Below are 13,839 nucleotides of genomic sequence, written 5' to 3'. Positions count from 1 at the left end.
AGATGTAAATCAAACCAGCATGATAGATTCTAACCTTTGCTCTTATTAATAGTCATTATAAAAGTTAATATGGGAAATTGCCTCCTTCTCACAGTAATTGGAATCATATGGACACATAACTTATGATGAATCAAATGACATAACAATACTATATATCATGGTATCTAGTAATATTTCTTTTCCTATGCACATCATCATTCTTCAAGAATAACTAAAGAGAGCTATGATTAGGGGAGTTGGCAACCTTTTTCCACAATGCACCACTGAAAAAGGTTAAACTTACTCCTTTAGTTTGAAACATCATTTCTACATAGATGCTATCTCGAGGAGAATCTTGGGAGCTTATTTAGAGAGGGAATTATAGTTTAAGTAAAAGGGTGAGACTTATCTTTATTTGGTCTATACCTCTTAACCTTGCAGAAAAGAAAGAAAATGAATGTGCAAAATAAACTTACTTTATGATGATCTTGACAAATAGAGAGTGTGTTTTAGATATAGGCAAGATGGAAGAAGCTAGGCAAATACTAACATAGATTTTAACTAAAGAAAGCTTTGAGAACATTAGAGAGGAGCTAAAGTAACTCCTTCATAACCATGCATGGAGTGTAATGAGAACATGTTTGTCTACCCAAGGAAGAGAATATGCAAAAAATGTATGATATTGTACTTTTAATTTCTTTAAGTCAAAATGCTAGATAAATACAATTATTGGTTCTTATTTTTCCCAAGGACACCCTTACCATATAAATGTATAATAATCTAATCAACCAACATAATCACATCAGCTAATTCCTCATTTGCTATTCATTATAATAGATCAATATGTGATCTTGATTATCTGATTTATTTTTAGCCCGTGCATTTTGATTAGTACAACAACACATATTCTTAATATACTTTCATCCTCCATTATTTTAGGCATAGCATTAACACTTACAAAATTGTCATCACAAGTTACCAATACAATTTTGATCCTTTTGATCTAATCAAACCAAAAAATGAATAATGTAGGCATAACCACTAATTGACCCTATTTGGAACCTACAACAACACAAAATGAAAGACCATTGTAAATTGCCTTGACTACTTTTTTAAAGGAAAAATTCACATAAAAGGCGTCCAAATATAAGTTTTAATATGTTGTATGTATTCTTCCATTTGAACTAGACATTGTGGGAAAACGCTCTGAATCTCATTACATAAATTTAGTATCATAAAAAGGATGCAAAATAAATAGGATTTACAAAGAAGACCGACTATATTTACATAATACAAAATAACTAGCATTATAGTAATGCAAGTTACCAACAAAATTGAACTACAAATAAATCAACTATGATCATAACTAAAAACAAAAACAAAATTAGTCAATAAAATACATTGATCTCAAATTAATTTAAGAAGACAATTTATTGAAACCCAACATAAACAAAACCTCACATCATGCTTGTTCAATTCTTTGTCTTATCACATTTCACTATGTTCAATATAAGCTTATCATCACTACCATCCAACCAAATTCTTCATCTCAATTTAGTTGTCAATTGTGTGAGATCACACGCATTTTTTTCATTTGTGGAAAAATCACTACCATCAGCATCTTCACCATTAGCCTTGATCATGTTTTTGAGCTATTAAACTCTAAAAGAATGTCACCACCTGTACTGCTAACCTCAGACAATACATGTGAAGCATCACATTCCTGATATAATCAAAGTTTTATTAAAAGAAAGATGAATGAAAGTAAAAGAGTATAGGAACTAATCAAGGAGCACAAAATAAAATAGACTCATGGATATTATGGGAATTAACCAAAGTTAAAAGTGTTGAATGAAATAGTAATCAATATCATTTATTTATAATCGGTATAATATCGATGTATGAGGAAAATTTGAATTAATACTATGAATCTCATTACATTCGAACTTTAACTGATCAAGCTTAAAACCCAAAATTTAAACCTAAATCTTTTTTATTATTAATTACCTTATTTTGACATTTTGCATTGGCTAAATATATTGATCAATATTATTAACTTATTCTGTTGAAGTTTTAGTATTTTAAAAATTTCAAACGCTTTCAAAAGGTAGGATTAATTCTGAAAAATCATTTTTTCAAAGATTGCATGTCTTTGAGAATTTTTTGCATCGTTAACCACTTTTTTTTTTCCTGCACACATGACTTATCTCATTTCAACATTTGAATTTCAAATTCCAATATTTATTAATTAAATTAAATTATCAACTAACAAAAAATATCACTAAATTAATATATTGTCTTATTAGCTAATATAAAGAACATTATTTAAACATATAATGTAAATAATATTATTTAATTCATATAGTATATATGGTTGGAATAATTGTCAAAATCATGTTTTGATTAATAAAAATGTACTCACTCTGTTAAAAAATGTAAGGCATTTTTAATTGAATCTTACCCTAATAAAGTAGTTATTTACTTTTAAACTAATTTTATCTTTTCATATTTACCCCCCTTAAATACCCTATAATAAATATAAAGTCATTCATCAATATAAGCACTTTTGAAAAAAAAAGGTAATAATTACATCTCGAAAAATTGAAAATACTTTACATTTTGTAACATCTAACTTATCAAAAATGTCTTATATTTTTGAATGAAGGGGATATGTATTTATGATTATACTTGCTCCTCCTCTTTCCATATTGATTTGATGACAAACTCTAAGAAATAATAAAAAAAAATGTAACAAGTATAAGTAGAATCTCAAACTCGATGTATTATCATGAGTAGTCTAGCTATTGTAGGATGATGGGTGAATTTCACCTATTTTTTCTTCCATCCTTCTCTTGCCACTACTTAATATAATATCTTATTCAGCCTTCACTATCAAAATTTCTAAATGGGTTTTATTTTAGGCTCTTAATTATCCATCCATGAAAAAAATAATAAAAATAACCACTGTACCCCCAAAATTAGCTTTGCCATTTAGTTATAGCTTATTTTATAAAAAAATACTTATTTTTTAAAAAGTTACTTTGTGAGTTTGTATGATGTTTATTTAAATTTTTAAAAATAATCAGAATCCAAAAAATATAGATTTCTAATTATTTTTAGAAGTTATTTTGAGTAGTTTGTCAAATTAAATTAAGGCTGTAGATGAAAGAGTGTGTTTTATCATAAAATTTAAAAATAATATAATAATAAATTATTTTTATAAAATAAAAATCAAGAAAGATATCGTAAAATTTAAAAATAACTAATTAGTGATAGCTTTTTTATTATTGTAACCAAATATTTGTTTGTTTTTTGTAAAATCTCTACAAAATAAATATCTTTTTATAAAATTTCTAAATATCTAATTTATAAATCACTTATTTTTTAATTTTAAACATATGGGCCTTGTTTTGACTTTTTATACTTTAAATTGTCACAAATCATTTTCTTTTACATACACATATAAGTATGTAATTAAAAAATTATTAAAAAATACTTTAATTATTAATTTTAATATAAATTTGTGTAATTAGTTTTAATTTTGAAAATGGAACTCATGAAATTGGATTTACTAAATTAAGGATATTTAATTTTAAACATTTTATTTATAATTATGTTCTTTATTTTACTATTTTTATTGACTATTTTGTTTAGGATAATATATTTGTGAATACTGTATTTTGTCTGAGTATTTTTTAATTTAATAAAAATAATAATAAATTTAACTAAAAAATATAAAAATATAAAAATAAAATTTAATCCTTTTTAAGATTATATTTTTAAAATAAAAAATTTTTTAATTAATAGAGCTTAATTTTATTTTAACCTAAATAATCTTTGATTGATTAAGATTTTATTTCTTTTAGTTTATTAAAATAACTAAAAAAATATAAAAATACAAAAAAAATGAAATTTAATCCTTTTTAGGATTATATTTTAAAATAATAATAATAAATAAATAAGTAAGATAAATAAATTTAATTGATCTTTTGAATCAATTTTTAAAATAAAAAAATATATCTTGCTTAAATTTTGAAAAATCTCTCTCATTATCTCAACAATTTAGAGAAAATAGCAATCAAATTAGTAAGGGTTAAAAAAAAAATAGAGAGAGAGGATATTCTTAGTGCATTCAAAATCAAATTTTTCTTCCTAACTAATTTCTAAAAATTAACTTTTAAAAAAATCTTTAGATAAAAAATTAATAATAAAATACATAGGGTGAGTGAAACATCAATCTCTACAGCGTTTTACCCAGCCCTAGTCTCTTTTCCTCGTACGAGTACACACACAGATAGAAAGAGAGCATATGAGAGGGAGAGCAGACGAAACCTAGAAGACACATAGTAGCAAAGCAGAGAAAAAAATGCCAATCACGTAGATCAAGCCACGGGTGAAGAGTAGAAGGAGAAACCAAGGATGAAAAGTCAAATGAAGCAAGCAAGCAGAGGCACACACAAAACAGATGAAGACATAGAGCACCATACCTTTCGGCCAAACGCACGAATAAAAAAAGGAGAAGAAGAGACAGAATAGAGACGCAGCACACTTTTGACCAAAGAGCAATCAAAAACGCAAAAAAAAAACAAGAAGAAGAAGAGGGAGAGAGCTCACACAAATGCAGAGAAAGAGCACCACACTTTTCAGCCAAAAATGAGGAAGGCAGAAAAGAAGAGAAACATAGAGAGCAGAGCACATGCAAACGCAGAGAGCAAGCCTTTCGAGCTATGGCAGAGACACACAAGCAGAAGAGAAACACAGAGAGCAAAGACACACACGAAAACACAGAAGAAAAAGAGAGAGAGCAGGTGCATACATAAAAGAGTCAGCCACACAAAAACGCAGGGAAAGACAAAGAGAACAGACTCACATACACACATGCAGATGAAAACTTAGAGAAAAGAAAAAGGAGGTTTGCATGGTAAGAGGAAGAGGGAGTTTCAATGATAAAACAGAGCACTCATGCGAAGAGAAAGAGAAAGACAATGAGAGAGAAAAGAGGGGGGCTGTAGAAGTTTCTCTGCGCAAAAATGAAGAACAGAGGCTACGTCTTGCATGTAGTATAAAGATCCGCACTTTAGTTCAAAAGCAGGACTTGGGCGCCAACTGTGACAGCTGAACATTCAAACTCTGCTTTCCGTTATTGGCTCTCCCTTCTCCTTCATTCCCTCTACACGTCTTCTTTGGGTACGCTAGAGTTGTTTCCATCACTGCAAGAGGTTTGATTTGTTGGTTCTTTCTTCCTCCTGTACTCTGCTATTGGTACGCTGTACTCATCTTTGTTTTGTCTCGTCCCTATTCTAATTCTTGCAATAGATATGTGTGTAAGTTTTTGTTATAGAACTGATCCTTGATGGTAATTCCTTGTATTTGAAATAAGGAAATTTAAAAGTTTTGAAAGTTTAAGTATGGATAAGGAATATTTAGGAAGATATTTAAAGAGGAAGTAGCTTTGTATCATTGTATTTTCTTCCTCTAAGTTATGTTGCACATCTTAAATATTTTCTAACATGTGTTTATTTGCTTTCATAAGTGAGGTTGATTTAGTTATAATACTTTCCCATGATGTTTTCGATTCTAACATTTGAAAAATTATTGTTGAGCTAACTGATAAGTTAGATTCAAATTTGTCTTTTAGCATGAAGGAGTATTAATCAACCTAAATTTGATTTATGTTTCTTTGTTTTTTTAAAGTCATACACTATTTTGCATTTAATTTCCATTTGAGATTAATTGAGTAATTGTTGAAGATAATTTTGATTTTAAATGACATCATTTTCATATGGAGATTTTAAATGTGTGGTTAAATGAATAATTTTGTTCTTAATATTTCCCAAATATAATTAATTAAAATATTTGAATGGTATTATGAGAGATTTAAAGAATCTATGTAGATATTCAGTTTCATCACCTCATCGTAAAGGATAATAAGTCCTCGTAAATGTCATGGTTATTAATTTATATAATAAGTAAATAAATGGATATTGTAAATAATAGTATAATAATTGCTTGTTTTCTTTAATTATTAATTAATTAAATTAAGGTATTTAAATTATAATCATACTTAGATGGTTAAATCCTCTTATCACATGAGATTAAAGAAAAACTCCGCAAACATTTAGGATAATCATTTTATCATGTGAGTTAATAAGACTCTATTGGTATAACGATTATAATTTTTATCATACTTTTTTTCATGAGTGATAAAAGTCCTTGTTAGCACATTGAATAAATTTTCAATATATAAAAAATATTAAAATAAAATATTATGTAAATAATCTAAGATTTCATATTGCAAGGAAAATATATAATTTTAAAATGTATTAATGTTATTTGAATGTTCACGAGTGACAATAAGTCTCCATAGGTATATTAGAAACTTTCTCTTTTAAATTACTTTTCTATATCGACAAAGTGAATCTTCAAAATAAGAGAAAATATAACAATAAAAATATTTTTAAAATATAAAATGAGAGTAAGAAAGTGAAACTAAATTATTTTTGCAAATTAAAACGTAGCAACCCACATCTTAGAAAATTATTTTATTTGCAATTGGTAAGTTATTTTCATTTAACTTTCTCTTTTTATGAAAATTATAAATAAAGAAAACCATTGATACTAATCTTTATCCCGAACTACATGGACTTTAATCCCTATTGCAGGGTATATAAGCCTCAAAGTTTGATTTTGAATCAAGTCCTCCTTTGTAAATAAATAAATATTTTTTACTTAATTATTATCATTTTTTTAAAACATGTGAATGAGAAAGGGATAATTAAAAGAATTTTAAAGTCATATTAATTTAGCATAACGAACTTTAGGTAACCGTTCTCACGAATGGGTGTTGTGAGGTGCTTAACACCTTCTCCATACTCAATTAACTCTCGAACTTATTTTCTGATTTTGCAGACCATTCTTATTCTCTTTTAAATGATTCATTAAGATTTCTCACAAAATTTTGATGACGACTCTCATTTTTTCAGTCTTCTTTTCAAAGGTTGAACCTCCACTCTCGTGCGCTATCCATATCGCATTTTCAAGTGTAACAACATTTATAATATATTTATTTATTCGCTACTAAATTTTTATTAACGCATCTCTCTAGCTTATCATTTTGACAATCTTGATTGGAATAAAATAGTAGCTGATGCATTTGTGAATACCTAATACTGCTTTGATTTAAAAATGTAAAGCGTTTTTTGAAGAGTTGGATGTTAAAAAATGTAAAGTATTTTTAGTCTTTTGAGGTGTAATTATTATGTTTTTTTCAAAAGTGTCCTTATTAATAAATGATTTTATATTTATTGTGAGGTGTTTAATAAAAATAAATATAAAAAAATAAAATTAGTTTGAAAGTAAATAATTACTTTATTGAAAAGTAAAATTTAATTAAAAATTTTTATATTTTTTAATGGAGGAATACGTTTTTTTTCATAATTAGTATTATTATGGTTTTCATCAGTCTCATCATTCCTTTTTGTTTTTTGCAGTCTCTGGTTCGATCTTAACAGCCTCTCTTCCATCATGTGGTCTGTCTCTGTCTCAATCCTCCTTCAGAGTATTTTAATGGCGTCAGAAAGAAAGAGGAGGGGAGAGAGGGAAAGAGTGATTCTACTTTTGTTTCTCTCTCTTTGCCCGGCTGGCGTTGTAACTCACAAAATGACAACAACTCAAGTCGTGTAGTTTCTACTCGATAATAACATAATGTTCAAAAATAACCGATTTAGATTGCTAAATTCACTTAGTTATATCTTAATTATAATCATTAAATTTCATCATTATTAACAATATATTAAATTACATTTTTTTAAAAAAATTCAAAACAACCCTCAATGCAATCATCTTCAAGCATGTAAAACCCTTTCAAAAATTTAAAATTTAATTTTTTTAGTATTATAATTTAAAATATTTAATAGCCATTTGATTAAATCAAACATTTGTTATCATGTTATATAAAAAATTCATTGAGTGAGTAAAATTTATACTCCTCACAAGATCCAAATCAAAAAATAACTAATCCCTCAGGCCTTTAATTAAGGAATCTTTTAAAAAATTTACTTGATTATCTAATAAAACTTAAAAAAGCATTAATGAATTATTTCCAAAAACACCCACATTCCCAATTGATTTATTTGGGTGGTATGTTTGATTTTAAGATTTAATGATAAAGTTAATAATTTTTTAATACATAAAGTTAATAACTTTAATTAAAGGTAATTTGGGATTTTAAAAAAACTTTTGGAAAAAAATCGAGACTCTTAATTAATTTTAATCACATTTCTTAATATACTTAATTTAATTAAAATTATACTATAAATAGAATGAGAGAGAGAGAGAGTTTACAGAAAGAATACCATATGTGACTTGGGTGGTAGTGGTACATGAGAAACATAATTATACGATTTTTTTTAAAAAATAGGAAAAATTGTATAAATAATATTTTAAGTAAACTCTATGGATTGGAAAATCACACATAAATCTTTGACCAAAAAAATCACACATACCCTCTTTGTTTAAAAATATAAGATATTTTTAATTAAATCTCACCTCCCAATAAAGTAGTTACTTATTTTTTAACTAATATTATCTTTTCATATTTACTCCTATGAAATACATTACAATAAATATAAAATCATTTATCAATAAGGGTACTTTTTTTAAAAAAATAATTACACCTTAAAAGACTAAAAATGCTTTATATTTTTTAACATTCAACTCTTTAAAAAATACTTTATATTTTTAAATTGAGGGAGTAATTATTATTTTTAAAATTTATATGTTATATGTATATATTACAAATAAATGTACAAAAAATATGTTAAAAATATAATTTTTTATTTATTCTTCATATCTATTTTTAAAGTAATATGTTAAACAAATTATTTCACCTTAATTATTTTTTATTATTTAAAAACATTATAGAATTATAAGTATTATTCTATATCTTAAAAAATCACTTATTTTAAATATGTATATAAAAACTACATATATATATGTGTATATATATATATATATATATATAAAATAAATTTGGCCCCCATTGTCTGAACTCTGGTTCCGCTCCTCTTAATTAGGGACTTCATATAAGTTTTTTTTTTTCTTTTTTGTATTTTCTGCACCAGCCTTCCTACTCTGCTTTCTTTCTTCCTAATCACAATATACTTCAAGATTACTGCATAATTAGATTAACGTATCAACAATAGAAAAATTAAAATATATTTTTTTCTTGTAACGATAATACCCTGTTCATTGCATGAATGTAGATTCTAGTTCATATGCCTGGTGGTTGGGGAAAATTAAACATGTTAAATTTAATTAAAAGATTAATTAATTTGTTTGAGTTAAGCAACGAAGAGATTAATTAATAGCTTTGAATTTAAAGAAACCATGTGCATTGAAAGCGATGCGGCGGCTCAAACAAGCGCAAATTAATATTGAAAATTGTAATCACTCCCCCTCATAATTGAGGAACAACTAGAGAATAGTGTTTTTGCCTTTTTTTTTTTTTTAAACCACGCCCGGGAGCAGAAATCGGTGTCATCAATATCAACCAATACCAATATATATATATATATATATATATATGCACACACACAAATATTGTAACTTCAATTGATTGATCAAAAAAAAATGTTGGCTCTCATTTGTTGATAAATTTTAGACTAATATTAATATAAATTTTTTTTAATTTAGTAATTAAACTTAATTTATTTTTTATTTTTTATATTTTTAGTCTACTTTTATGTGAACATTTAATAAAATTAAATTTATTTTCTTATTTTTATGTATTTTTAGTTTATTTTCATTGGAGCATTGATTCAAGATCAATCTCATTTTTAAAAAAAAAATTGACTCTCATTGATTAATAGATTTTAGGTTAATGCTGATATAAAAAGTTCTCTTGATTCATTAATGAGATTTAATTTATTTTTCTATTTTTCATGAATTTTCAATCTACTTTCACAGGAGAATTGATTCAAAAGTAGTCTCATTTTTAAATTTTTTTGATCGTTAGCATTAACTTCATCTGATTGTCCTTCTGCATTTGATATACTTTTTCATGCCTTTTTAATTTTCCTGATCAATAAAATTTAATTTATTTTTTTCATATATTTTTTAGTCTGCTTTTATGGGAGCATTAATTTAAGAGCAGACTCATTTTTAAATTTTCCTGATCATTAGCATTAACCCATTTGATTATCCTTCTACATTCGATATACTTTCCCATGCCTTTTTTATTTTTTTAATCAAATGAAATTTAATTTATTTTCTTATTTTTCATATATTTTCCTGATTCATTGTACTCAATATCAATTAACTATCATCCATAAATATTATTTATAAAAAGAAAAAAAAGGAAATAAGAAGAAGTTTAAGTTTGATTTGGATAATCAAACCTTATCTCGAGATCTTGACTCTTCAAACTATGAATATTTTACCATACATTATACGTTGACCAGATAACATGACGACTATTTAAGTACTCTAAACAGGTAAAACTTGAGTGATAGAGACATCTTTTTGATAGCCCTTTTGTTTTGCATATAAAAAAAAAAGAAAAATAGGAACCAAAAAAATATAAAAGAATAAAATACAATTAAGAAAAAGAGGGATCCTTTTGGATTCTTTCTTATGTTCATATTTATGGAAATAAAATTTATGTCATAATGCATAAACTATTATTTAATTTTTTTTATCTAATTGAAAACAATGGGTTACTGAGAATTTTAAAGAAGTTTTTTTTTGTCAATATTTTCTAAACACTCTAAGAATAGGTATTTTTTAGACAAGTTGTTCACTACAAACTCAAGAAATAAAGACAAAATGTGTACAAATCCTAAAAATTTAACCATCTCAGATGTATCGATATCAATATAATCAATGATATTTGTTTCAAATTTTTTAAATCTAACCTATGTAATACATAGAAAATTGTCTAGTTACTTTTATGTTCTGTTTGATTTTTTTTTTAATAAACTATTACTTCTTCTATCTCTACATGTAAGGTGTTTTTAACTATATTACACATATCAATAAAAGTTTATTATTTAGTTGAAAACTTATAAAATTATAATATTTTTTTCAATTTTACCCCTAATAAATGTCTAAATTAATATTATTATGGTGGGTAAAGTATCATTTAATATCTCTTTCCCTTTCCAAGGTAAGGGCAAAATTGTTCAATTATTCAAAAGTGTTATGACATTACTCTTAAAAAATATCTTATATATAGGAATGGTAGAAATATGTTTGAATTTGAATTGGCTCAAGTTAAAAAAAAAAAAGAATTGGATTAAATGACAAATTTTTTCTTATATTATAGGGAAAAGCACAACTAAAGACTCCTTGAGAAACTTATTCATAATTAAGGACCAACACTAGAATCCCTGACATCCAAACATATGTCATTGACAAATGGATTAATATTTTGTCAGATTACATGTCACTATTGATATAATCTATTTTATATCATATAGGTAATAAAAATTGTTGTAAATTATATTGATTTTTTCGTGTTTGAAAGAGCAAAGTGATGACTATTGACCAAGCCCCCAAATAAAATGTATTATGTAATCATATAATTATAGTAATTTGTGTTGAAAGAAAATGAAGTTCTTATTTTAACTGACTCCCAATTTCGAAGATTTTATTCCTTGCCACAAGTTTCTTCTCTTCATAATGTGAGAAGGTTGAGTTATCTATAGCAGAGAATATTATTTTCATGTGACATAAGAAAGGCCTTCTAATGATTTTAACACCTCTCATCAAAGGCGATGACTCTTAGTCCAATGAATCTAAATAAAAAAACCAAAAGAATCTTAGTAATTAACTTGATATGAACTTTTGAAAATTACAAGAGATTAGAATCTTAGTCCAATAGGCACTAAGGTGTTGTATATTATTGATTGCCTCTTTGAACTCAATTCGGTAAGTCGTTTTGCAAAGAGCTCAATGAATGTTGGTATGAGGTTTCTTTCATGTTACTAGCTAATCCAAGCAAGAAATCCTAGGTCCTTATGAAATCTGCCATTACAAAGACAGATCGTACCTAATATGTATAAATTTTGTTCAATCTTTCACGTAAATGTTTTTGAGGAAGGCCAAAAAAAAAAAAAACAAACAAACTTATTTTAACTCTCATTTTGTCTTTTGTACCTTATTGAAATGCATCGTCCCGTATTTCAAAAGATTTTATCTCACGAATGACTCATAAGTCTTGCCTTTATGTTAAATAAAGACAGATTGGGTGATCGATGAGTTCTATTTTTTTAAACCCCATTTTCCTTGTAATTCCTTTTTCAATCTGATTTCTCAAATATAGGTATTCTCCAATTTTTAATTTTACCTCTTTTAAATAATTATCAATAATGAAATTAATTCTCAATCTTCTGTCATCTAATAATCTATATATTTGGTGACTAAGTAATTGTTACTCATCATTGCATATGGGCATTTCATCCCACATAATACTGTTGAAAAGGACATCATTAATAATAATTTATTTGTGAGATTATATATATTTGGGGGGGGGATTATGGATGAGAATTAAATAGAAAAACTACCCATTTCTGAGGTTCCAAATTAAGAAGGAAATTTTATGAGGAAACAAATAAAGAAAGCAAATTGAAATATTTTTTAAAAGACCAGAGAAATTTTATAAGTTCAATTTTATGATTGAGCTTCTGGGTCATTAATTGTGAGCACTAGGTAATTTTCTCTCTCAAGAAACTTACTCCCATCGCTTTTATCATAATGAATTCAAATCCCTGACTATCTTTCTTTTTTGTTTTGAATCTCATTGACATTATTATTGTTGTTTTTGCTTTTTAGGGCCCAAATTTTGAGAATGGTAAAATGATACTATATGATTAACTTCATTTCTCTCTCTACAGGACTTGAACGCAGAAGATTGTTCTCTAAACAGAGATGGATTCAAGGGACTGAGGAGGGACCATGTTTGGGTACTTATTATTATGATGAGATTCGAATCATCTAAATTTTAATTTGAATAATTTAGATTTAACCCATTATTCTATATCATATTTTTTAAAATAAAAATTATAAAATAATTTTAATAAATTTTTAATTTTTAATATGATTTAGATTTAATTTGAAAGATCCAATTTAATATTAAAATTTGTATAATTATCATATATTGATTGTGCAGAGTACATCTAAATAGTCGATATATAATAATTATATAAATTTTAATATTAAATTGGATCCTCTAAATTAAATCTAAATCATATTAAAAATTAAAAATTTATTAAAATTATTTTATAATTTTTTATTTAAAAAATATAATATATATTAATGGATTAAATCTAAATCATCGTGATGCTAATCCCTTTAATGAGCACCCAAATCAAATTCGGTGAGTAGGAGGGGTGGGGTGCTTTTCCCCCACAATTATACTCTCCTTTAGTAAAATTTATAAGTATTGGTTGTAAAAAATTTTAAAGTAGATTTTGGCCCCACCACTTAATGTTTTATTTTCATTTTGTCCCTTCCATCCATTAGCTTCGAGATCCGTCCTGTCTCAAAATAGTTCTGTATATGTTCTCAATCCTGTTTGTACAATTTACTATATATTTCATGTTGTTCTCCCTGTCTTGTAGAATTGAAATATTCATGTTGGTTGATTTCAATTGACAAACTTCTCGTCCGTGCAACGAATAGGGATTAACTCTAGCAAATCAAATTATGTATCAAATCATTTTTTATGAAAAATTTGACATTTACAATCAACAAATTTAAATAATCAAAATTAAAATCAACATAATCATTGGCATTATTTAAATTATGAATATGCATGATGTAATTGAAGCTATTCTGTTTCTTTGCATATTTCAATGAATT

This window comes from Prosopis cineraria, unplaced genomic scaffold (genome assembly GCF_029017545.1).
Source record: "Prosopis cineraria cultivar Desert tree isolate PC_DT_omini unplaced genomic scaffold, ASM2901754v1 PC5, whole genome shotgun sequence".
Lineage (NCBI taxonomy): Eukaryota > Viridiplantae > Streptophyta > Magnoliopsida > Fabales > Fabaceae > Prosopis > Prosopis cineraria.
Note: the sequence above shows the minus strand (reverse complement) of the source record.